Source organism: Diabrotica virgifera, chromosome 2 (genome assembly GCF_917563875.1).
Source record: "Diabrotica virgifera virgifera chromosome 2, PGI_DIABVI_V3a".
In the NCBI taxonomy this organism is placed as follows: domain Eukaryota; kingdom Metazoa; phylum Arthropoda; class Insecta; order Coleoptera; family Chrysomelidae; genus Diabrotica; species Diabrotica virgifera.
In genome coordinates, this window is record NC_065444.1 from 224,461,021 (window position 1) to 224,484,658 (window position 23,638).

Below are 23,638 nucleotides of genomic sequence, written 5' to 3' on the forward strand. Positions count from 1 at the left end.
AGTTTGATTGGTACACCCGGTATACAATGACAAAATTGACCTGTCTAGAAATATTATTATTATAGCAATTCATATTTATAAAGAATAAGAACATATTAAAAAAAAATCACTTAAATCGGACAACAAATTTAGTAAATTTGAGACATTAAAAATGACCCGTTTTTAAGGTGGTGCGTTAATTTCTTGGAGAAGTGTACATATATCGTTAAAATAATATTTCGGTATTTTGTTTACACGATATCCGGCATTATTTGTAATTTTGTCTCGTATCATTATCTTATGATACTTTTAAATAATAGCCGCGCTGTTTCGGCAAATTTTGTTTAGTAGAGTGACATCATAGCACAGTCAGCATAAACAATACATAATAGTCTTACTATAATATGTATACCGATAAGATTTCTGGTGTTTGGATTCCTAGGAAACTAATAATGAAATAAATTAATTACTTATTAATTATTAAGTATATTTTCTATTAGCTAAGTTGACACATTTTTAAAAAGTTTGTATACGATATTACTGTAGGCGTCGCAACACAGGAATGTTATGTTATGATTAGAAGACGACTATTCTCAAAACCTGGACAATTAATTTCAGAGCGAAGAAGTCGGCTGCTGGAAAAGATTGTACAACATTTTTACATTATAATAATGAACTCTGCGTACATGTCAAATGTGTCAAGTTTTTTTTAATGGATATTTTGATTCGCTATGTATGTTTATGGTATTGTTCGTAATGCGCATAAATCCAATCTTCAAAAATTTTTTTTACATTTTTTTTTCTCATAGGTCATAGAGTATCTAAGAATATAGCCGAAATTATATACTCCCTAAAACTACCCTCAGTTCTAACTGCAAGACGCAAGATTCTCGCAGGCTTAGTCTTGTTCCTGCTTAAGTCTTGAACGGTAAGTCTTGGTCTTGCTAAAATTAGGCGGTCTTGGTCTTGCGAAAACGCAAGAACAAGACTGCAAGACCAAGCGATTTTGGGCAACACTACTATCCACTATGTGGAGCTGCTACACTGAGCACGGAGCACCAACCTAATGCATACGTACCTTTTTAAAGAAACGCTAAAATAAAGGCAGCTCCGCGGCAAGTGGCAATAGTCCATTTTGTGAGGCCGCTCGCGTATGAAAAAATTTCTAATTCGGTTTCTTTGTAGATTCTTTTTAAAAAATGTCCCCTTTAAACAAATCAGAATGTTGAAAATTTTTGGACAGAAATTGTTTAAACAAATTTTTTAAACAAATTCAGAAGACTGGAAAGTGTCAGAGACTTCAGAAAGATATTTTGCTCCGAAAAATATTTTTTTTTTAGTTTTTTGGGTCATTTTAAACAAAAAAAAAGATCTCTCTCTTCACTTTTCTCAAAAGTTGATAGTTTTCGAGTTATGTGATTTAAAATCTGGAAAACGCGAACTTTCGAATTTTCTGCAGAGATAGCTACATATGCATTTCCTGATGAAAAACTAACGAGTTTTGAAACCGTTTGGTAAGAGTGCTTGTAGCGCTCTCTAAGCGAACTGAAATATAAGACGGCTATTTTATTCTTTTTTATTTAAACATTAAATTTCAATATTCTGACGAGTAATCGGGGTTTATTTTAATTTAGACCATTGTTTTAAATATTTAATTATGCGCGTCAACTCGACTTTTAAGCAGGCGCGCGCACTGTGGTGCGTCTCTGCCGCATCATAATTAATTGATTAAATAAATAATTTATTAAAAAAACTGTGTTAATAAATTATAAAATTTTAATAAATGTCAAGTATTTGTTGGAAATTTTGCGGATAAATACGTATAATATGTATAAGTACGGCAGAAACGCACCATATAGTGCGACGCGTGGAAGCGCGCCGCCGCAAAGCCGCGGCTTAAAAGTCGAGTGGACGCACATAATAAACAATTAAAAACAACGGTCTATATTAAAATAAGTCTCGATTACTTGTTACAATCTTGAAATTAAATGTTTAAAAAATCCACAAAGAAAATAAAATTTCTGTAGCTGGCTGTATACCATAAATTACAAAAAGTCGAGATTTATTTTAAAAGGTAGGTATATTTAAAATTTCCTAAATAAGGGTTACATTAAAACAGAACGTTTTCGGATTAAGAAATCCATCATCAGTGTTACTAAAAACACAAAAAGCCAAAAAGGCTTTTTAGTAACACCGATGATGGATTTCATAATCCGAAAACGTTCTGTTTTAATGTAACCCTTATTTAGAGAATTTTAAATATACCTTTTACAATAAATCTCGTATTTTTCTGAATGTTTAAACTTTAATTTAAGAAACTCAAAAATAATAATTTTCTTATATTCTTATATTAGTTTTCAAGCTTGGAAAATGCGTATTTTTGCGTTATTCAGATTTTAAATCGCTCATAACTGCAAAACTATTAACTTTTGAGAAAAATGACAACAGGCCTTTTTTGTTTGAAATGACCCAAATAACCTAAAACAGCATTTTCTTAAGCAAAAAAGGTAATTGTTGGAATTTGTTTAAAAAAAATTACCCAGGCAGTCTTTAGATTTGTTTATGACACATTTTTGAACAGGAATCCGCAAAGAAACCTAATCAGAAATTTTTTCATATGGGAGCTGCCTCACAACATGATCTATTATGGTTAGGGATAAAACGTTTTCGTTAAAAGCCATCGGAAAAAAAGATTTTTAGGTTGCTTTTTTATTTAAATCATTGTGTTAACAGTGTTTTGCAACACAGTTTTTTAAATTTCACTGGATTACGTACCAACTTAATTTGAATTCTCAACTGGCGACATGATCTTCTTCATCTTCCGCAAATACTTTACTACATTGAATATCCGTATTTTTTTCTCGATACCCTAAGATAATTTGTGTCAAAGATCAATAAGTTAACATGACATGTTACCATGACAAAAAATTGGGACAAAAATAGAAAGAGAAGAGTTCTGTTAATAATATTTCTGTGTTGTGTACAATATAGAAGAATGTAGAATTTTTGTACAAGTTCTGAGAGAATTACAACAAAAAAACTAAGGGGGAGGGGGTTTCTTTTTTAAATTAAATAAATTTTTAAGAATATTTCGCTTCATCAAAATTGGACGAAATTAATGTTATTAATGTCCGACTGGTATTTTATTTGACAAATAAGGACATGATTTCGAAGTCAGTTAAGTATGATATAATGCCTTAGGGCATTATTTTAAAACATAACGCCCTAGGGCATTAAATTTAAATAACTAGTTAAATACTGTCAAGTTGACAAATAACAACCTAAGTAAAACAATGGTTATAGTCGATTCGCTAAATTCAGACACTATTTAGTAATTATTAACTCTTTAGTAATTATTCTTTTGCCAATTTTACCAACTTGGCAAAATTACTTGTTAAAATCACTAGCCAATTGTGTCTGAGTTTAGCGAACCGACTATACCACAATTACGTTACGACTATTGCTGGTAAATGTATAGGTCTGGATCCCGCGTACCAAAAAAAGTTGATTAATAGCAAGCTGAAAATTTGTTAATAGCTTAAGGGTGTCTAGTCGGACAAACTTTGATATATGGGAACATTGGAACAGGGGAAGTCTTAATTGTGGAACAGGTTAAAAATTTGGAACGTCAGACTACGAAAACCCGAAAACTTCAGATATATTTTGTCGGACAGAACTTCCAATTGATTTGTTACCCTTTCATTAAACTCTCATGCAAAAATCAGACTGCTATTACTAACCAACATGATTCCTGTCATTTGACATGTTCTTTGTGTTCTACTCTGGGCAATAAAATGCCCAGTTGGTGATAAACACCAGTCTGATTTTTGCATGAGAGTTTAATGAAATGGTAACAAATCAAATGGAAGTTCTGTCCGACAAAATACATGGAACGTTTTCGTAGTATGATGTTCCAAATTTTTAACCTGTTCCACAATTAAAACTTCAAGTTTTCCCATACATCAGGGGAAGTTTTGGGGAAGATTTAATTGTGGAACAGGTTAAAAATTTGGAACGTCAGACTACGAAAACGTCAGATGTATTTTGTCGGACAGAACTTCCAATTGATTTGTTACCATTTCATTAAACTCTCATGCAAAAATCAGACTGGTGTTTATCACCAACTGGGCATTTGAATGAGTGGAACACGAAGAACATGTCAAATGACAGAAATCATGTTGGTTAGTAATAGCAGTCTGATTTTTGCATGAGAGTTTAATGAAAGGGTAACAAATCAATTGGAAGTTCTGTCCGACAAAATACATCTGACGTGTTAGACATTCCAAATTTTTAACCTGTTCCACCATTAAATCTTCCCCTGTTCCAGTGTTCCCGTACATCAAATTTTGTCCGACTAGACTCCGTTAAGCTATTAAGAAATTTTCAGCTTGCTATTAATCAACTTTTTTTTTCTTATGCGGGATCCAGACCTATACTTATTTAAAAACTAATTAATTCAAAATTCATTCAAATTTTTTGCATAAAAAGAATAATTTAGTCTGACATTAAACGTTGAAGGCACCACGGGTATTATAGATAATAACGCTTTTGGTCAACGTATATCCCTCGGGCCAAAGGCCCTCGGTATATACACCATTGACCTCAAGCGTTATTATCCTTATAATACCCTTGGTACCTTAATTAACTATTTTACTTCATCTATGAATCAATCTGCCAAACTGTTACGAATACCAATGAACTTTTTTTCTAAATTCTTATGAATCATAGTCTACTAATAATCCTCGATCGACTATATAATGTTTTTTATTTCTCTGCACGATTTTACTGGAAATAAGTATTAGTACAATTTGGGTCAAAGATCAATACTTCTACCGTCATCTGACAGCAGTGTGCCAAATTATCACTCAAGGAAGAACTCATTTATGAGATGAATTTTCGTGCGCCAACTAATTCGTTTTACAATAAGTTTACAAGTGATTTGTTTATTTTTAAGAAGTCCAATTGATTACACATTAAATACATACAATTTTGTTCCCGAAATAGCGAGCTCTAAAAAAATGCAAACTTAAATGTAACTTTTCAATGGACTATTGATAAATTTAACAAATACTTGGACTTCGTAAGTCCTAGATTTTCACATTTGAACCCTTCGTGTAACTTTTTGTCGATTGATATACGATTTCACTAATTTTGAGTCATTTTGCCGAACTTTCGGTAATAACTTCGCCATCAGAGATGACGTGAAAACAAGAACAAAAGATTCAAGCTCGACTTTTCAATATGATTCAATTGATATATCACATGTACTATTTCTGCGACTATAATATGGCACTTCCGGTTAGAACTTTTTAACCGGAACTTATATACAGCGTGTCTACTAAGTTGGAAAAATATGGGAAACTTTTTTATTATTAATTTTACGAAAAAAGTGATTCTTCATAAAAAGTTCTGCATGGTCTAAAACCTACTATTAAACCATCAGATATCAAATTTTATCAATATTATACAAGGTATGTCAAAAAATATAAATTTCTTTCAAGAGTAAAGTGCATTTATTTTTCTCAATATCGAAAATTCTTGTTATGAACAGTTGTTTGGAAATAAAAGCTATGATCAAATACGCAATTATACGCTTCTAATTGAAAAAAAATTGCAAAATTTTCTCAAATTATGGATAACCAACATAATGTATTTATTACACATATGATAACTCTTTTATTATAAATTTTACGAAAAAAAGTTATTCTTCATAAAAAGCTCTGTATGGTCTAAAATCTAAGATGCAATCAGTACCGGCGCTAGGGTATAAGGCGCCCGCCTGAGAAACTAGCATAGGCGCCCTTCGGATTCTTTTAATTTAGTATTTTGTATAGTACCAGCAGAAAAAAACTCATTTTGGCGCCCCCTAAACAGGGGCGCCCGCCTGCAGTGCATCCCTTGCAGGCCCGTTATCGCCGGCCCTGGATGCAATCATCATATATCAAATTTTATCAATTTTATACGAGGTATGTGAAAAAATATGAATTTCGGTAAAGAGTAAAGTACCTTTATAGTTCACAATAGTTATATTAGAAGGATGTAATTGCATATTGAAAGACAGTTTTTAATTATAAACAACATTTCTTAACAACAATTTTCAATATTGTAAAAAATAAAGGTACTTTACTCTTGATCTAAATTAATATTTTATGACATACCTCGTATAAAATTAATAAAATTTGATATCTGATGGTTGGATCTTAGGTCATAGAACATACAGATATTTTTATGAAGAATAACTTTTTTTCGTAAAATTATTAAAAAATGAATTATTATATGTGTAGTAAACGAGGGCTAAACTCACCCCCAGGGCAAAAGCACACATCGGCATAGTATCAATTTTTTTATTTGACTTATTAGCTATGTGTATACCAAATTTCATGTCAATCCGAGCGGTTCTTTAAATCTTAGAGGTTTTGCAATATTTTACCGTTAAAGAACGTACTTACTATTTAAACTTATTTTTATTTGAAACCTTGAATTCCCTTTTATACAGTTGATTCCGCGAGTCTTTACCCGTGCGTCATTAATACCTGGCGAGATAAAACACATACTTTTTATCTAGCATCATTCTCTTCCACGCATGAAACTCATGACAAACCAGCTGCCGTTTGTTATTAAGTAAAAACACATGTTATTTTTATGAACCATCTAGACTTAGGGCCGGTTGTTCGAACGCTAATCAACAATGATCACTATCAAATATAGGGCTTTTCATTCACAGTCATTTGTTTCGAGCTTCTGTCATATGTTGTATACTCTGTGTATAATATTAATATACACGGATTATACGACATATGACAGAAGCTCGAAACAAATGACAATCGATGAAAAGCCCTATTTAATTACTGTCACAACTGTCAATGTCAACTTTGGTTGGGTTGCTGAAAACATAATTATTGATTATAATTATGAGATTATTTAATCAATTAGAATAACAATTATTAACATAATTGATTAACTAATTTCATATTGTAATCAATAATTATGTTTTCAGCAACACAACCAAAGTTGACATTGACAGTTGTGACAGTAATTAAATATTTGATAATGATCATTTTTGATTAGCGTTCGAACAACCGGCCCTAGGACTCAGTGCATTGAAAAGAGATAGGTACAAAAAAAGACGATTCGGTATGTTTTCATATTTTAAGCACAATTTGTTTGACGTTTCTGCTTTGATTAATTTTGTGGCTGTCAGTCAGTTGAATTCTTTGCGGTTTTTGTCGAATTTTTGCGTTTTGAAGTTTCTTTATATTACACAAACAGTTGTTTTTACAACTAATTTTATATTGGGCTTTGAAATTTTAAGGTAAATAATTATATTTTGGCAATTAATATTTAAAACATACAAAGCTAACGTCATTCACACAGTAAAGAAATGATTGTGTTTAGATTTCCGTCAAAGTGAATAAAATAACAAAAATAAAATATGTTATTGAATTTTTTATAAATTGTTTATTTATTTATTAATCAATAATAATAAAATAATTTATTAAGCTACTTCAAATGTAGCTGTAATTCTGCACAAAAATTTTGAAGCAAAACTTACATTTGACATTCTATATATTATTTGATAACGTCAAATTTTATAATAAAACCCGTAATCGGAACAGTAGCCACTTTCTGTCAGTTGTTGTTGCTTGAAATCGATTTCCGACTTATTTCGTATGCTTTAAATGATGACTCACGGGTAAAGATTCGCGGACTCAACTGTATGTAAAAAAATTCAAAAAAGCTGTTCCTGTTGGCTGTACATAATTTTGAAAGTTTTTTTCAAAAATTTAGATTGCAAAATTATTTTGAAAATATTAAGTACTTGATCGATTATGCTGAAATTTTGTGTAGTATTTTTTGTATATGAAAAAAATATTCTGGGTAATTTTGAAGGTTCTATGTATGTGGCTTTTAAATACCTGAAAAAGTTTATTGAAAAGCACTGAATTTTGACACTTTTTTTTAATAGTTTTGGCTAATTTTCCAATAATAATAATAATTGTTTTTTCAATTTGCAATCAATTATATCTTGTAGTAAATTTAATTTCAAATTATTTTTGTCGTTACAATTTTTTTCTAAACTACATAGATGCCGAGATATAGCAACGAGAAGGAGAAAAACATTGAATTTTTCAAATTTTTTTCATAAATTGTTTGATAAAAAATTAGCCCACCTTTTGAAGTGTCCACATAGTGAAATTATCACTGCTAATAATAGTTCGAAGCGATTGCAGCAAAAAATAGGATTGTATACGATTTATCAAACCCAAACCCAAATACCCCAGGCTGTGGGTGAAAAATAGGTCGATTTCAGGATATAATTCAGGAATTTTTAAAACCTATCAGGTGTTGTAAAGGACGATGCCAGGAATAACTTCTACAAAAATGTAACCAAAAATATTGTGCGGTTTTTTTTATTGCGATTTTCATTTGTTAAATTTGCAATTTTTAATGATTTTTAATTTTGCAGCTTAGGATATTGATTTTAGAGAAAAACTTTTTAATAGAAAGTTGTAGTAAATTAAAAAACCTACAATTTGAGGTACGGTAAGTTTAACTTGGGTAATTGGTTATTGCAAAACAGCCTGCGAAAGGTCCAAAATGGCCGTTTTTTACAATTGCATTATTTATTGTACAAATAATTTTTTTTATTTTTTAAAGCTTTAAAATGAAGATCTTTCAATTCCAAACATAAAAAAAATTGTAGAGCCAGATTAACAAATTTGTTGCTTAGATATTATAAATTGTTTATCCCAAGAGGTCAAATGTCGGAGGCTATAACTTTTTGAAAAAAAATCGTAGAGAGTTGGTGAAACATCTAATCGACTTCTACAGAGTTATATTTTCATACTCTGATGTAAATAAATGCGTAAAACATTTTTAAACCTCTAATTTTTGGGTTTGAAAATAAGGGGGCAAATTTCGTTATAAACATTTAGAGCTGAAGCGGCCCTGTACATCCTATGAGTTTTTAACTTACAGATTATTGTTGCTGAAGATGAAACGAAGATTTATAAAAAAATAAAAAATTTCTACGACCAACTGAAGCCGAGATAATTTTTGGGTTTGAAAATAAGGGGGCAAATTTCGTTATAAACATTTAGAGCTGAGGCGGCCCTGTACATCCTATGAGTTTCTAACTTACAGATTATTGTTGCTAAAGACAAAACGAAGATTTATAAAAAAATAAAAATTTTCTACAACCAACTGAAGCCGAGATAATTGTTTTTTTTTTCTTAAGTGGTAGTGCCTTTATTTATAACAATTAAGAAATTATTTTACAGTCATTGACTAAAGAAACACTTATATTATCTTAAAATAAAAATTATTATAAAATATAATTATATTTGATTATTAAAAATTATTTTTAAAATCGGTGCTTTTGCGAGCGGCCGAATTTTGCAAATCGCCCGGCTCGATTCAAATCCGCGCGGTCGGAAAATTTTTACGTAACTTGTATTAAATTTTGACAGAAAACAATTTAATAATATTACCATTATAATATACAGTCTATTTACCACTGTATTTTTTTTCTTGATAAACTTTTATATGTGAAATTTCATTTCTGAAGAAATAATATTACAAAAATGATACATATATATATATATATATATATATATATATATATATATATATATATATATATATATGAAATATATAACTATATTTTTAATTTTTTCATTGTTATATAAATATAATAATAATAATGTTACTTCTTACTATAATCACAGATTAACCCAACATGGGTTAATCTGTTGGGTTAATCTGTGCTATAATATACAATATAAAACTTTTTCTTCTTGTAGTGACTATTCTTATTGGATTTCACATATAAAAGTTTATCAAGAAAAACAAATACAGTGGTAAATAGACTGTATATTATAATGGTAATATTATTAAATTGTTTTCTGTCAAAATTTAATACAAGTTACGTAAAAATTTTCCGAGAGCGCGGATTTGAAGCGAGCCGCGATTTGCAAAATTCGGCCGCTTGCAAAAGCACCGATTTAAAAAATAATTTTTAATAATTAAATGTAATTATATTTTATAATAATTTTTATTTTAAGATAATATAAGTCTTTCTTTAGTCAATTACTGTAAAATAATTTCTTAATTGTTATAAATAAAGGCACTACGATTTAAGAAAAAAAAAACAATTATCTCGGCTTCAGTTGGTTGTAGAAAATTTAAATTTTTTATAAATCTTCATTTCGTCTTCAGCAACAATAATCTGTAAGTTAGAAACTCATAGGATATACAGGGCCGCTTCAGCTCTAAATGTTTATAACGAAATTTGCCCCCTTATTTTCAAACCCAAAAATTATCTCGGCTTCAGTTGGTCGTAGAAATTTTTTATTTTTTACAAATCTTCGTTTCATCTTCAGCAACAATAATCTGTATGTTAAAAACTCATAGGATGTACAGGGCCGCTTCAGCTCTAAATGTTTATAACGATATTTGCCCTCTTGTTTTCAAACCCAAAAATTAGAGGTTTAAAAATGTTTTACGCATTTATTTACATCAGAATATGAAAATATAACTCTTTAGAAGGAGATTGGATGTTTCACCAACTCTCTACGATTTTTTTTTTCAAAAAGTTATAGCCTTCGACATTTGACCTCTTGGGATAAACAATTTATAATATCTAAGCAATAAATTCGTTAATCTGGCGTTACAATTTTTTTTATGTTTATAATTGAAAGATCTTCATTTTAAAGCTTTAAAAAATAAAAAAAATTATTTGTACAATAAATAATGCAATTGTAAAAAACGGCCATTTTGGACCTTTCGCAGGCTGTTTTGCAATAACCAATTAACGAAATTAAACTTACCATAGCTCAAATTGTAGGTTTTTTAATTTACTACAACTTTCTATTAAATAGTTTTTCTCTAAAATCAATATCCTAAGCTACAAAATTTAAAAATTGCAAATTTAACAAATGAAAATCGCAATAAAAAAAAGCGCACAATATTTTTGGTTACATTTTAGTAGAAGTTATTCCTGGCATCGTTCTTACAACACCTGATAGGTTTCAAAAATTCCTGAATTATATCACGTTTTTTCACCTACAGCCTGGGGTAAAAACAGATACACCGTCTGGTTTACATACTGATATATTATATGATATAATTTATAAATAAATTAATTAGCTGAAAGCAAATATTAAATAGTATTATCATCCAATAAAGAGATTTTTTAGATAGATAATTTCATTTATATATACATACATACATCTATAAACATATATTTTGCAAAAGGTTGTAGGTTCAAGTTTATATTTTCTTTTTTATTAATTAGAGTATGATTCATATCTAATTATTATGTATAATAAGATTCAACATATTATCAAACAAATTAGTGCTTCTATATAGCCAAAAATAGTAGCGTTAAAGATCTTTTAGGTTTCCTCGATTGGGCAATATATGAAATTAAAAAACGAAGAAAGTAGAAAAGAGCAGCATTGACGGAAGATTCATTCTTTTATTCATTAAGCATTACAATCCCTAGGGATTATAGCTGACACCATGGCGTTTAAAATCCTATTCTTGGGTGAGGTCTATTACTCCTATGTCATTTTTTATAGCTTGATGTGTGTCTTTGCTGTTCTCGTGACTCTTTTCCATTTCTTCCTGTCCTTGCACTGAACTTTCCAGTCTTTCACATTCATTGCTCTTATGTCTTCTTCTGCATCATCCAGCCATCTTCTTCTGGGTCTTCCTCTACACCTGGGCCATAGTGGTGTCCAGTTAGTCTCAACAATTCTTCTCAGCATATCTGATTGTGGGCGTCTCTGTATATGTCCTATCCATTTTAAGCGAAGCGATTTTATGTATCTGACTATATTTTCTCTCTTTAATGCTTCTTCAATTTCGGCATTTGTTTTCATTCGTATTTCTCCCTCCCTTGTTACATTGTAGCCCAGCATTGTTCTCAATATTTTTCTTTCAAATTTCAGAAGGCTATCTTCCTCTTTCTTGTTAATCGTTGTTGTTTCCATCCCATATGTAGCAACAGGTATTATTAAGGTCTTATATAGCTTCATCTTTGTTCTCTTACTTAGGGTCTTGCTTTCAGCAGATTTCTATTCATTCCATATGTTTTTTTGCCTTTCAGAATTTTTTCCTATGTTCTCTATTTTCCGGTTTTCCCTATTGTTACTCCCAAGTAGCTAAAAGTCGTTACAGTTTCAAAATGGTTCTGTGTTATTAGATATTTCTGAGTTGTTATGTCGTCCTTCCCTATCGTCATGTATTTTGTTTTGTGCTGGTTTATCTCTACCCTTACGGAAGATGACCATGGCAATTAATTTGGTATGAGCACGTAAAATGTATGAACAATGGGCAATGAATTAGAAAGATCTTAACTTATATTCCATCCAATACATAATAGACGATAACAAGTAGACCTCGTGAATATTGGACACAGAGAAGCCATGCGAACCCGAGAAACGGAAGAACATTAGCAAGACCTGGAGGTTGAAATGCGGGAAATAGCAATACCTGTGGAAACCCTATAGATACAGTCCATCTAATTTACTTACAAATGCACGTCTTTATCTACTTTAGAGATGTAAGTTGACATTGTTGCCCAATTACAAAAAAATCTTGAATTCATTTTAAATCAAATACATGACACAATTTTTGAGGAAGTGGATTATACAGCAAAACAAATTAATATTCAATGTAAATAAATAAAAACTTTAGAAATAGAAAACAAGAATTAAGTTATAATCTTACGTTAAAGTACATAATAAAAACAGTAAATAGAATGAAACAAATACTTATAATAAAGAATATAAACAAATATGAAGTGTCATCACCGCAACTGTCAAATAAATGTTACCAATTTATGCCAAAATATCACCTTCGTTCGATTATAGTTACAATGTATTCCGAACAAATGTGCTTCATAAAAACGCTTTATAATCCATTTATACAAATTAAATGAAACATATTATTGTGTATTTCTTTAAGTTAACATTAATAGAAATCTTTAAACATTATTTCTACGCGTATATATAATAAAATATGTATAGTGGCTGTAATGCCAGTGTACTCGGCAAAGTGATTCTAAAAAATAACACACCTACCGCCTAAATATTTCGTGTTGGTATCATGTGACGTCACGGGCTATGACGCGGATGATGTGCAACGGTAAGTAAATGAGATGGAGTATATGTTTTTTATAAGCATTCGAAGTTCTTATAACAATATACACTCCGAAGAATTCTTTAGGGAAGCTTTAGACAAAAAAAAAAAGTAAAAATAGACAGACAAATAATTAACAATCGGTACAGCCATTCTTTCAGAAGACCTCCAAACATTAGTAAACTTGGGCAATCAAACAAGTTACCGAAAGGGCCTCAAAACATTTCAAAAACGAATTGGATGACAGTTGGGAAGGTGAACGTAGATCAGTGTCAGCTTTGGCTAGATTTAGAGAGGATAGAATGTGTAAACCATTATAAATACCTTGAAAGCTGGTTGAATATGAAAGGTGACTTTGATGAAGAGATAACCAGAATTAAAATATCACTGAATGTTTGTAAGAGTTCCGAGGGGAACATCCATAAAATACGTCGTAAAAATTTTAGAGTTTTTAATACCCTCCCCCCTTCCGTCGTAAAGCGTCATTTACAGTGAAACCCCCCCCTCATACCATTTTAGAGATTTTTATAAAATTCAATGTTATTTCTGGATTTTTTAAAGTTAGCTCTCCAGCTCCAAGTTTATTTCGAATCCAAATCAGTATTACTATGTAGCTCATTAATATCCGCGTACTTTTTTCTCTCAATTCACTGTATAACTAATAATTAGCCTTATTGGGACAAAAGACAACACTTTTATCGGAGTTCCTAGCTTTCTTAACTGCATCATATAAATCTTAATATTTATTTTGTTTTGATTCCAATGCCATTTCTTTTATTAAGTATAAATTGATACAATGTACTAACTAAATTGAATAGAATATTAATTTTATTTCTATTCCTTCTTGTAGAATTGTTTCACACAGAGTATTCACTAAATAAGTGAACGGTTTAATATTTATTGCTTCAAGACGTTGTTCTGAAAAGAAGCGTTTGTTTAAAGACATAGAACAATGTTTTATTGTTTGTTAGTCTGTATAAAACTGCTAGCAATAATATTAAGGCTGTGAGTGATAAAAACAAAATGAAAAGTATGCGATAAAAATAATATACTAATTTTTTTTAATTCTAAAATAGGATATATTTTTTATATTCGTGAACTTCAAACGATGTCGGATGTGCACTCATGGTCCCCTCCCCCCTGTCGTATAACGTCGTAATAAGCAAAGTCCCCCCCCCCTTTTCGACTACGTTGTTTATGGATGTTCCCTGAGCTACTAGGTGCTGTCTATCCTAGTATATGCATGTCAGACATGGTTATTAAAAACCGCAATGCTCAACTAATTATAAGCATTCGAATTGTGGTTCTATCGCAGGATCATAAAGTTACCGTAGGTCTCGCACACCTCCAATGAAGATGTTTTTCGAATGATGAATACATATATTATAAACATGCTCTTCTTAAACGTTTCCAAGATAAATAAATCAAGATACTTCTAAGTACCATCTACCTCGTCTTATAATACAAGGCAAAGTACTAGTAATAAACAGACGTAGAGGCCGAAAGAAGCTTTCATGATTGTGTAGTATAAAGTAGTGGTATGGTCTCACAGTAGAACAATTATTTCAAAAAATCAGGTGAAAAGAGATCAAGTGATATTGATAGAAATGATCACGCATCAAAATCGATACATGCGCATTCTTGGAAACTAGGAAGAGAGGTAAAGCAAACCAAAATCGTGAAACGAGTGATTTTTATATTTAATATTCTCCAAGATAGAATGGGCAGGATAAAAAGAAATGAGAAAGAGGAATTCTTGGAGATCTTAACACAATGGTAGCAAGTAAGATCATAGAAAACGCAGTAGTAGCAAGTAAGGGCATAGAGCATCTTCTTAATAATAAACAAAGAAAATTATCCGAGTTCAGAATTTTGTACAAAACACTGAAAAACTAGTAAGCGGTACTTTTTATTTCTAGATAATGTAAAAAATAAAGAAAACAATAATGTGAATGTAGATGTTCAAAACGTTCGCGTTACTCTTAGACGTCTGATTTAATCGCCCGGTTTATTTTTATATACAAGATTGTTTACATATCCCCATAAAGAAGAAGTCTAATCACATCAGATAAGGCGATCGTGCTGGCCATTTCACTGATCTCTTGATTGATCCCATTGATGAGGTTTTAGAGACAATAATTGTCATAGAGAAAATATTTTCAAAATAATTTTCGATACATTTCAATAATATAAAATAGGGGTCATAAAAACACATAAAATAATAATAATAAACAATATCTTAAATTTCGTAAAATAAATGGTAAAAGTTTTCCATAATATGATACCAACTTACGTACACAAAAATTTGGAATTTTTTTTATTAGAAGGATATAATTGCATATTCAAACATAGTTTTTAATTCCAAGCCACTTAATAATCTTTACCATCTCATCTTTAACTCCATCTTTAAAAGTATGGATGCCAAACATGGAAACTTACTAAATCCCTGGAACGACGCCTACTTGTATTGAAATGGACTTCTGGAGAAGATCAGCTACAAAAACAAGGCTTCAAAGATTACAAAATGACCAAATCAGAAATATAATGGGAGTCAAGTCAACCGTCATAGGCGAAATCCAAAGAAGACAACTGATCTGTTATAGTCATGTAGAAAGAATGAACGACAATAGGTTGCCAAAAATAATTTTAAAATGGACGCCAAAAGAAAGAAGGATGAGAGGAAGACCGAAACAATCCTGGCTAGGTGGCATTCAGAAGGCAATGTCGGAAAGCAACCTTCACACTGGCGAATTGAACGACCGACGAAGCTGGAAACTGGGAACCGAAAGGCGGAGAACGCTATAAAAAACCGGGATAATAAAAAAGAATGTGCGTGTACTTTGTACGCACGTAAGAAGTTATACTTCTATTATATGATTCCAACGAAATTAATATGTACTTTAAACAGTTTATTTATATTTTATTTAAATATTAAACTAATTTTAATACTTACTACTTTCCAAAATTTTTTGTTAAGAGGCTACAGTAGCGATCAACAGGTAGCAACAAACGCGTTCCAAGGTTGCGGCTCTAATTTTGAATCTTTTGACGAGATATTTGGCACACATATTCGTAATATAATAAAGAATGGCGGTACAGAGCCCAATTTCAGAAATATGTTAGTACGTGGAAATTACTCTATAACTAAATAAAATATTGAAAAAAGGAGCCTGTACCGCCATTAAGAAGAAAAAAAAACTTTCTTCAAATAAACTTTTTTATCCCATGCCTAGATTTTGTGTAGTCTTGGAACTACTAAAATTGTTTATTTCTAACAAGAAATCGAACATATTATAACTAAATAACTAATTAGGCAACATAGAGAAATTATCACTGTCATTTTGACAAACCTGCGTCAGATTTTCTCTAATCTATTCTGTCATCTTTACCGATATCTGTTCAGTGAAGTAGTGTGTTAATTTAAGAATTAGTTTTTGTTGTTTCATAGGAAAGTAGTGTGTATTGATATTTAATTTATTATATATTTGTTGTTGTTGTATAAGTTGTTGGCCTCTTTGAAAGAAGAGATTGTTGTTAATTGTGAGTTTTAGTTATATGTAGGTAGGTAAGTATATTTTACGTAAAAATATTTCGAATTCGAATGCGAGTATATAAAGTTTTAGGAGGATTTTTTATTCTAAAAATATTATCAATAGTTTACCAAAATGGAAAAGATAAATCAAACGAAAAATAAAGTGAAACCTTCCAAGAAAAAGTCCATTAAAAACCGTGCCAAAATTATGCGAAAATCGAAATTTGTTTCGCTTCACAACAAAAAATGATTATTTATTATTGTTTTATTATTAGATATTTCATGCAAATACCTTTCTAAATACCTATCTTAACATATAATTTTCACCCATTTTGGTTTATTTTTATAAATATCTATTTATTAATAATAAAACCGTTTTCTATTACTTCCATTTAGCACGACTATGATATTGTCAAAATATTAATCTTAGATAATGGCAAAGATTACCACTGTTGCCAAAGTTTATGATACTCTCCCGAAGTTATATTTTGTTGCTACCTGTTGATCGCTATTGTTTACTCTTAAAAAAATACCAAAAATTAAAAAAAATAAAAGAATAAAACACACACAAACACATTGAAAAATGCCACAAAGAAATGATTGCTGAACAATAATTGTTGGCAAAAATTTTAACTAAATACGCATTTTCTGAAAAAAAAAATTATACTTACAATCATAAAATGTATAAAAAATAAATAAAAAATTACATTGGGATTCGAACCCGCGTTTATTAGCGTGTTTAGGATTTGAATACAAAGCCTCTACTCATTTAACCACTTACACACATACCTGTCATGTGTGAAGATAGGCCAACTGAACGTTTTACTGTTTGACAGTTCTGAATTTAAACAAATTAGTTTGATTTTTGTGGATTTAACATTTAAAATACAACAAAACATAAAGTAAAAAAACAATATAATTAGATGAAGATTGGTAGAAATTTTGTTGGTAATCAAATTATGTAAATCAAAGCATTACCTACTAGATAGGTACATAATTTCTCCAAATAGGTAAGTACCTACAGTCGGAAAAATAAAAACCCATGAATGATCACATCAATCACTTATTTTGTATTTGCTGTCTTTTTCTATAACAAACGTTTGTTATTTATAGAAAAAGAGAGCAAATACAAAGCAAAACACAGCAAAATAAGTGATTGATGTGATCGTTCATGGGTATACGCTGTGAGCTCGTACGTAGAGGGGATATTTACAAATTCGCGAGCGCCAGTAGTGGCAAGTCTGTAAACGTTTACCGGAAATTTGACATAAATGTAAAAGTGATTAATTTAAAATTAAAATTAAAAACATTAATTATAAAAAATATTAGTTGGTAAAAGCTATGGTATATATTTTTACCTTAAATATACTTACGTCTTAAATACTGAATTTAAGTTTTTTTAATGTTCCGTAATATGTAATTATAAATTAATCTTAGCGCCATCTACACGATAATTGTGAAAGTATCCGAAGTAAGAAATTCATATTTTATCAATAGAACGTCAAAATGATTAGCAAAATCTTAAAAAAAATCGATTACAATTTAATTACTTTTTTGCGTTGTAAATATTAAGCGATAACAATTAAATAATAAATTTAAAAATTACCGGTAAAAGTTGAATTAATAACCGCTAGGAGCGACACCAGCGAAGCTCAGAGCGTATACGCCCTGAGCTTCGCTGGTGGCGCTCCTAGCAGATTACTAATTCAACTTTCACCGGTAATTTTTAAATTTATTATTTAATTGTTATTGCTTAATATTTACAACGCAAAAAAGGAATTAAATTGTAATCGATTTTTTTAAGATTTTGCTAATCATTTTGACGTTCTATTGATAAAATATGAATTTCTTACTTCGGATACTTTCACAATTATCGTGTAGATGGCGCTAAGATTAATAGAATAATTTATAATTTCATATTACGGAACAGTAAAAAAAACTTAAATTCAGTATTTAAAACGTAAGTATATTTAAGGTAAAAATATATACCACAGCTTTGACCAACTAATATTTTTTATAATTAATGTTTTTAATTTTAATTTTAAATTAATCACTTTGACATTTATGTCCCGGTAAAGGTTTACAGACTTGTCACTACTGGCGCTCGCGAATTTGTAAATATCACCTCTACGTACGAGCTCACAGCGTACAGGGCTTTTCATCGATTGTCATTTGTTTCGAGCTTCTGTCATGTGTCACATAATATTAATATATCTACGTCATACGTCTTAGGTTTGTATCATTGGTTATATCAATAACGTATGAAGTAGATATATTAATATTATGTGACACATGACAGAAGTTCGAAACAAATGACTGTGAATGAAAAGCCCTATTCTTTCATTTTTCCGACTGTATGTAATTTTTTATTACAATTCTGAAACATTTACAATTATGTACGTACCTGTTGCTTTTAAAAACTATTTAAAAAGTCACTACAATCTTGCTTTTTTCTCTGTCCTCACAACAATAAAAACTAATATACACAACATTTGTTTACCCATAACCGACATAATGAACAATTGTTGACAGGTCATTATAATTACCCAATCAGAGCCCGTATAACGTTTGAGCTGCGCCCAGGATCAAGACTTTTGATGAATTCGCGCACATATAAATTTACTCTCAACGCGCCTAAAGAAGTATAACTTAAAAAAAGAATTTCGGTGAAATAAATCTAGATTCTAGATGCATCTAATTTTCTCACTCCCACTTTAGTAACATGCTTAATAAGTAGCATAGATAATAATGTAAAACAAACAAACTATAAAGCACTTTCTAATTATAAAGGTTTTATTGTACATACCTAAAGAAATCTAACAGAAGCTGCATCCGAAAGACACTCTATAAAAACTAAAACAAGTAATGAATATACGAGTAATGTCACACCAGTATCTCTTAACGGTCAAGCGACAACACAGATCTTGAAACAAATTCTCAACAAGAGCAACAACTAATTAATATGCTAAGCCAACAATCAAACTAAAATTAGTCAATTAAACAAGATGATGGGACAACTTGTTATGCAAATGGAAACAATGATGCACCTCGGTATCACGTTGGTAACGCTAACAAAATTAAATAATGGTGCAGCTGCTAAAATTATGATTCCAAATGCAATGGAATCACAGTGCACATATGCATACTTGATGTATTCGACCGTTACTTGATGGAAGTTCATTTTATCTAACAATAAAACACTGAAAACTTTTGTCTTCAATACTTCTACAATATTTATTATAACTATGTGACTACAGCTGTTTCGGCAGAGTGCCTTTCTAAAGTGATTTATTTTACTGTATGTTTGCATTTTAAAGTCTCTAACTGAATATAGTCTAGGCACCAGAGGGGTCACCGTGTCCTTTTCAATTCTGATGGACAAACTCAACGGTTTCTTATGGATTTTTGGCTGCTGATTACAAATTTCGAGGGTGGATTTCGATCCTAGTGGTCAAAAAATTGTTATAAACAATTTAATTGTTTATAAATTGTTTATAAGGCTCTAGCTCATAAGCTAAAAGAAATAAAAAATAATGTTTCAAATAAAATTTGTTCGTTAACAAAAAACGAAGAAAAAAACGTTTACTAAACTTAAATCCAACAATTAGAACTCAAGATATTGTAAAATTAGTTCACAATGCAAATTGCAAAAGAAATATTTTTCGTAGCTTTATCGATCGTAACTCGGCTTCTACGCATGAAAATGAGCCTTAGAAGGTTTAATTTTCAAGCTTCATTAATAGGCTTCCAAACAAAGTTTATTAAATTACTTTATCTTCATTTGTTTTAAAGTTATACCCGTTTGAAGTTATCATTTTCTTAAAAAAAATTGTACATTAATATGTTTATAAGGGTTTCAAGTAAATTTGAGCTGTAAGTATTTATACTTTAATTTACAATAATGATAGAAAAACTCAAAAGGAACAATTTGAGCTTATGAAAATGTTTGCAAGTTTGTTTTTGTTCAAGATATCGATATTTCAATGGCGCGCTATGTGGCGCAAGATCGGCTCACAGTCAAGTAAGTATTTTTCGACGCTTTATCTGTAAAACTGAATGTTTCTTGGGAGGGACAATGCTTGGAAAATACTGATAGGCCCAAATATCTTGGAGTGATACTAGACTGGTCACTAACGTATAAATTCCACTGTCAGAGCACAAGACAAAAAGTTTCTACGAGAAACAACCTTCTCCGGAAACATGTAGGGAGCAAGTGGGGTGCAAACCCCAGGTCTTAAAGTCAACAGCTGAGGCCTTATGTTTCTCAACAGGGGAATATGCTTGTCCCGTTTGGGGTAGATCTAGACACGCCCAACAAGTCACCACGGCGTTAAATGAAACATGTAGAATAATGACCGGTTGCATGAAGCCTACTCCTCTGCCCCTACTGTACCGGGCAGCTGGATTCGCATCACCAGACGACCGTAGATGCGCCTCACAATATGTGGAGAAGTTCAGGCAAACTTTCGATGAAAGGCACCAATTATATGGGTTTATAGAAATTGCAAGAGGAGCATTTATGAAACTTCTAGATCTATTCTGAGCAACTCTCAGCTGAACTTACAACTAAGAATCAAGTTCCTAAAATCTTATGTGCATCCTGTATTACTATATGGATGTGAAACCTGGATCATGAAGGTTAACATGATGAACAAATTAGAAGCCTTTGAGATGTGGTCGTATCGTAGAATGCTCAGAATATCTTGGGCTCAACGCATTTCTAACAGAGAAGTCTTAAACAGAGTAGGTCAAGGCGAAGGTGACTTAATGAAGATGATAAAAAAGAGAAAACTTGAATATCTGGGGCATATAATGAGAGGTAGCAGATACAGGATGCTGCAGTTAATACTCGATGGAAAGATCGACGGAAAAAGAGGAATTGGTCAAAAGAAATATTCATGGCTCCGAAACCTTCGTCAATGGACTGGCTTATCAGCAGATCAATTGTTACATGCCGCACAAGATGGAGAACGATATCGGCAAATTGTTATGGAAGCTACCCACGCCTAAAACTTTGGGCACGGTACTTAAAGAAGAAGAAGAATAAGAACATCCAGGAACCAGCCGACTTAAATCAAGGAAAAGGTTTATGAGAAATGTCAGCGTCGAACCACCCGAACTGTTCCCCCTACATCCAGAACGACCTGATGGAATGAACCTGGACTGGAGAACCTGGCGGACACTCAACCGCATACGCACAGGTGTTACCCCTGTAAAACAGAACCTCATTAAATGGGGCATCAAGACAGATAACGACGCACTTTGTGAATGTGGGGAAATAGAGAACGTGGAGTACCTCAGAGTATGCAGACTTTGCCCATCACAGTGCACCATCGATAATTTATGGCTCGCAAATACAAAGGGTGTAGACGTGGCCCGATATTGGGCAGAAAAACTGTAGTCGGATCCAGACACGAAAAAGTAAGTAAGACGCTTTATCGATCGTAACTCGGCTTCTACACATGCTAATGAGCCAATATGTAATATCCATGTAAAATTGTATCGAGCTCTTTTGCAGCATCATCATTGCATATAAAACGAGCATTTATGTTGTGGCGGTATACACACAATTGACGTTCCTTGATGATGCTGCAAAAGAACTAGATCCACTTTATATGGATATCATATATATAATTAGACTCTGAAGCCCCAGAAAGTTTTAGTTTTACTGCCTACAAGAACAGACTTAGCACCACCAAGTAACTGTAAAAATTGCTCTAAGAACTTATGCAGATGTAAAAAAGCTGAGATTCCCTCTATATTCGATGCAGATGCATGAAGGAAAATGTTTATAAAAATAGTATTAATAATGGATAAAATTTTTTAAAAAATTTATATAGACTGATCTTTATATTTTTATTGTCTTGAATCGATAGCCTAGTAGGCTCAGTTTTTGCTACCACATGACGAGAAAAGCCAAAATTAATGAAAAAGTGACATTCCTTGTTTTTCCCATGTACTCCTCAATAATATCAAGTTACTTTTTAGTTATATTTCTGAAATATTAGTTTTTAATGTTTCTTTTTTCTCATTTAGTACAAAAAGTAGAAGACAAAATAAATAGAATGAAAGGTGATACGAAGTACAGTATGATGATTTAATTATAAAAATTAATCTGTTTTTCTTTTGTTGACAGCCCTTTTGTGTTCTGCTATCCGTTTGTCAAAGGTTCTGCCAGTTTGACCGATGTAAGTTTTCGGACAGTCACCACAAGTTAGTTTGTAAACACCACTCTGTAATTGCTTTATCTTTCGGCTCTTATTGTTCTTAATGTATTTATTAAGTTATTGCTAGTTCTGAAAGCTGGTGTTATTCCTTTCTTATTTATGTATTTGGCTATTTTTGTTGATATCTTGCCTCTAAGTGTGATAGAGCAAAAGGTACTGGGTTTTTTCTGTGGTGGTGGATAAATTAATTTTAGGACTTTCTTATGGAGTTTTTGGTTTAAAAGTTTGTTAATTGTTTGTTCGTTGTAGCCATTGTTTACTGCTACTGAACATCATTAAGCAAATAGCATGATGAATGTGGTGATCTTTAAATCATGCAGTGATCAGTAACCCTGATTTTTGAATAACGGTTATTTTAAACAGTGACCGTGATCACTGTTCTTTTATGTGCAGTAACAGGTGGTCATTGCCTTAACTGAGAATATCTAATAATAATAGATATACAGTGTGTCTGCGTAACTTGGAACCACATGGGCTAACTTTTTTATTATCGTTATTCTTGTGGCATTTTTATAATAATTAACTATTTAGATGGAAAATCAGCCACAATTAAATTGAAAAAAATAATTTTATTAACGTTTCGACGCACAAATCGGGTGTCGTTGTCAAAATACAAAATACTACTAAATTAAACAAAATGTTGTTGCTTAGTAAAAAATTCTTCTAATAATTTATTTAATCTGACTCATTTATATCGGCAATTCAGACATATTATATTATACATTTTAAAGTAAAAGACTTTAAAATGATATTG

The 23,638-nt window shown here is 31.2% G+C and overlaps 1 protein-coding gene across 2 annotated transcripts in view; it reads right to left on the bottom strand.

Moving 5' to 3' along the window:
* The window catches only part of LOC126880431 (organic cation transporter protein-like), a 241,254-nt gene that overhangs the window by 157,744 nt on the left and 59,872 nt on the right, over positions 1-23,638 (bottom strand). The window contains exon 1 of one of the 2 annotated variants that reach the window (XM_050644286.1): positions 19,464-19,591. The exons of the other annotated variant lie outside the window; for it this stretch is intronic. The gene's annotated coding sequence lies outside the window, so the exon portion shown is untranslated. Of the gene's footprint in view, positions 1-19,463; positions 19,592-23,638 lie in introns of those variants that run through there. 2 annotated transcript variants of the gene reach the window in all.